At 36.0% G+C, this 4,667-nt stretch overlaps 1 non-coding gene across 1 annotated transcript; it reads right to left on the reverse strand.

The window, feature by feature from the left end:
* Positions 1-1,490: 1,490 nt before the first annotated feature.
* LOC145956618 (small nucleolar RNA R71) lies at positions 1,491-1,597 on the reverse strand. The gene has a single exon (XR_014432857.1). It is a non-coding gene; the product is annotated as a small nucleolar RNA R71 (small nucleolar RNA).
* Positions 1,598-4,667: the final 3,070 nt, after the last annotated feature.

Below are 4,667 nucleotides of genomic sequence, written 5' to 3' on the forward strand. Positions count from 1 at the left end.
AGAAGGTTGGGCGCCTGTGCCATCGACTCTAAGGTTTGCTTTTCTTTTATTCTTCTTTTCTTGGAGAACTACTATGAACTCCTGTGAGTAGTTTCCCTTTTTCTGGGATCAGGGCTTAGCCTCTGAGAACCTCTTTATTAATGCATTATTCAGTTTCTTAATTTTATTCCAATTCTTGATCTGTTCTTTTATATTTTATATATGAACTTTAATATTATTGTTTTCATAATAACATTAATTAAGGATGAACTGAGAGGAGAACTTGATTATAATTATGATAAACAATTAATCTTAATTTTCATAATCATAGATAATTAGGGATGAACTGAGAGGAGAACCTAATTATCGGAACCTAAAGGAACAAACTTGAGTGTTAAATCACGAGAGTTGATTTAAGCTTTCGAGGAGCAATAGATTAACAAAGATCTTAATGGGTTTAATTGAACGTAATTACTACGAGAGTAGAGATTAATTTTAATTAAACACGTCCTCGTAGCCTGAGAAGGTGCAAGGATTAAATTAGGTTAAGACTACCTTCAAGATGGAATAGAATTAATTAATGAAAATAATAATTCAATATTGTTGGAACTCTTTGTGCGAACCCTAGATTCCCGGAAATCTCCTTATCTTATCTTAAAGTTTTATCTTATTCATTAATTGCATTACTATCTCTTTTACCATCAAATCTGATCTTATCATCTCAAAACAAAAATTCAATCTGTTTTAAAATTCAAATTAAAATACTAGTAATTCTAGGTCAAACACGTAGTCCCTGTGATTCGATATTTATTACTTGACGACAACCGTACACTTGCGGTTTTCCACACATCAAGTTTTTGGCGCCGTTGCCGGGGACTACGTCTCTTGATTTAAATTACAATTATTTTAATTCGAATTTTTAAATAAAAAAAAAATTAAATAAATAAATAATTTTTTTTTTTTTTGTTTGTTAGTATTTACTTCTCCAATTCAGATTTCACGGGTCACTTTCTTTTTTTTTTTGCAGTGCCTTAGGGTTAATGCAAAAGAGATCTCTACGTCTTGGGAAACCAACACCACTTGATCCTGAGATTGAAAGAACTCTCCTGAGAAGGAAAAGAAACCTTTCTAGAGAATTTGACATGGCTGCACAACGAGATAATTTACCGCTTCGGGATTACTCTGCACCCGTAGCTCGTGGGATACCTGGAGGGGAGATGCAAACTGGAGCTACTGTACCAGCTTCTCTGGTGAATATGCTCAAACAGAACACCTTTGGAGGACTACCATCAGAAGATCCTAATGACCACTTAGAGGGGTTCTTGGAAATCTGTGAGACCCAGCAATTTGATGATGAAGTTTCTGATGGAATGCGACTCCGCTTATTCTCACTCACCTTGAGAGATAAGGCAAAGGTGTGGCTAAGAACAGTGCCTAGAGAAAAGATAGCAACTTGGGAATTATGTGAAAGAGCTTTTCTAGAGAAATTCTTTCCTCCTTCTAAAACTAAAGAATTGAGGAAGAAAATCACTAATTTCCAACAAGGCACTGGAGAGACTATTTATGAAGCATGGGAGCGGTTCAAAGGATATCTTCAAGCATGCCCACAACATGGCTTCAACCGTTGGCTTACCATCCAATTTTTCTTTGAAGGATTGGACCAACAAAGCACCATGATATTAGACTCAGCAGCTGGAGGATCTTTCATGGGGAAACCTATTAATGACTGCATGATTATTTTGGAAAATGTAGCCTCAAATCACAGCCAATACAGTGAAAGAGAAGTCACAGCAAGGAAAGGAACTCCGGGGCGATATGAAGTGAACAATATTGAGTTACTCTTAGCAAAATATGATACTCTTAATCAAAGATTAGACAAGATGGAAAAAGCTAAGGTTAATTCAGTGGCTACAAATCAAGTATGTGACCTTTGTAGGGAACATGGGCACACTGCAGTAGATTGTACCTCAATTTTTACTGGAGAAAAAGAAGATACTACTGAACAGGTGGCAGCTTCTCATAATTTCTATGACACTCCTCGAAGAGAGAAGAGTAATCCATATTCCAACACATACAACCCTGGTTGGAAGAATCATCCTAACTTTTCTTGGAAGAATAACCCAGTTCAAGGAACTAGCAATCAGCAACCTAATTTCCGTCCGTCCAATCACTTCATTAATGGGGAAGGAAATCCAGTACAGACACCCTCAATTCAACAAAGTGTTTCAAGATTAGAAAACCTTATGGAGAATTTTGTCACTAATCAAAAACAGACCAATGATTCAATGGCAAATTCTATTCAAAACCTTGCTGTCAAGGTTGAGAATATTACTCTCCACAACAAGATGCTGGAAAATCAAATTGCACAGTTGATGCCTAGTTCAAACAATTCTCCAGGTAAGTTCCCAGGTAAAACAGTTGCAAACCCAGCTGAAAATGTTAATGCTGTTACTTTAAGGAGTGGGAAGAAATTAGACAGACCTGTGTCTAATCAAAATGATAATATTGAGATTGATGAAGACGCTTCTCCTATGGTTGAAAAACCTGAAAAAGAGAGATTAGAAAAAGAAAAAGTATCTTCATCAAAGCCTCAAACTGTTTATCACCCTCCAATTCCTTTTCCTCAAAGGTTAGCAAGGACTAAACTTGATAGACAATTTGAAAAAATTTTAAATATGATCAAACAAGTGTATGTAAACATTCCATTTGTAGAAGCTCTACAACAGATGCCTACATATGCTAAATTTCTTAAGGATCTTTTAGCTAACCGAAGGAAATTGGATGATAGAGAGACTGTTACATTGATCCATCATAATTTGCCCAAAAAACTTAAGGATCCTGGTAGTTTCTCTATACCTTGTCTCATTGGAAATCTAAGGTTTGAAAAAGCCTTATGTGACCTTGGGGCAAGTATCAGTTTAATGCCTTTATCAATTTGCAAGAAATTAGATATGGGAGAATTAAAGCCTACAGCAATGTCAATCCAGTTAGCAGATAGATCTATAAAATATCCCATAGGAATTTTAGAAGATGTTCCAGTTAAGATAGGTAAATTTTTAATTCCGGGAGATTTTGTTGTTTTAGAAATGGAAGAGGACAAACAAATACCAATCATACTAGGTAGACCATTTTGGCTACAGCAGGCGTGATAGTTGTAACATCTCAGTTTCCAACATGATTATTACTATTATTATTATTATTGTCATTATTATTATGTGGTATCTAGTCATAATTTGGTGGTTATATTTTACTTTAAATATAGATAATTCACACTCCATTTATGCTTAGAAAGATATGTGTGTTGTTGGATCTAATTAGATAGCTGTGAAATTTTTTTAAGAATCATTTCTCGCTGGACTGACTGACAAGTCTCGGTTTTTGGGGCATAACTTGGGTTGTAGTGGTCCAAATGATGAAACATTGGTCTCAATAGAAATCTAAGAGAAAAACGCACAACGTTTACAGAAATAGCCATTTTCAAATTTGGTCGTATAGAAGGACAAAATTGGAATTTTTTTGATACAATTGTTTCTCGCTGGGCTGATTGGCAAGTCTCGGTTTTTGGAGCATAACTTGGGCTGTGATTGTCCAAATGATGTAAAGTCGGTGTCTATGGAAAGATAAGAGAAACCTCTACAACTTTCATGAAGTAACCATTCACACATTCGGCCTTCTAGAAATTCAAATTCGGTGGTCAAAAATCGGTGCGGAAAAGAATATGGCATCCAACTCATCCCATTTCGTTTTGTCTAAGATTTTTTCATTATTTTCCATTATTTTAATGTGTCATGAAGGCTATAAATAGGCCTTCACTTCTCCATTGCAAACCATCCCAAGAAACACTTCTCATTATCTTCTCTTATACTCTCTTCTTTCCCTCTTCTTCTCTTTGAAGACCAAGGGAAATCCAGAGGAAGAGGTTCTGTCCTAATTTTAGCTCCGGTCCCTGTTTTAGACGGAAGGAGCCTTGGGGAGGCAGCTGTGCTATAGTCTCAGTTTCTGCCCGAGTTTCAATTCAGGTTTATCCAAGTAAGGGTGGCATTTATAAAATTAATCTAGTATGCTAAGTAAGGGTAGTACTTATAAGACTTAATCTAGTATACATGAGCATGATAGGAGTAGTATAACTTTTAATATGCTATTTTGTTTGTATGAAGGTTGTTATTTATTTAAGTTGATGGTTGTTATTTATTCAAGTTGGTGGTTGTTTTGGATATTTAATTTGGCATGGTTATGATTATATTTATATATATATAATTATGAAGTATGTTATGTGTATGTGGTTTGGAAAAGTAAATAGGACTGAGAGGAGTAAGGTTATGGATGGGAGATCTCTTGGTGAGATCAGGGATATAATCTTTGGAGAAAATATGGAATTTCGGAATCCCATTGTGAGGATTTCCAATTTGGAATTTTTCCAAGGATTATATAGTAAACCACTTCAGATGTTAGGTGGATTCTGAAGTACTCCTCTAAGTATCTATTTGCTACCGGTATGGGTCTGGGTCGAGTCATACCGATGGATGAGGTGACCCCACCAGGGTTACGTGACGACGTAATCCAACTGTATACTTTCCATGAGAGGTTAGGCGTGAGACATGGGTTGCTGACATGTTTCACCGTATCAACACTTGGTTTGGATAGGTGTTGAGGCCAACATTTGGTTTGGATGTGTTGGTTACATCATG

This window comes from Cajanus cajan, chromosome 3, assembly GCF_000230855.2.
Source record: "Cajanus cajan strain Asha chromosome 3, NIPB_CcT2T_4, whole genome shotgun sequence".
Taxonomy (NCBI): domain Eukaryota; kingdom Viridiplantae; phylum Streptophyta; class Magnoliopsida; order Fabales; family Fabaceae; genus Cajanus; species Cajanus cajan.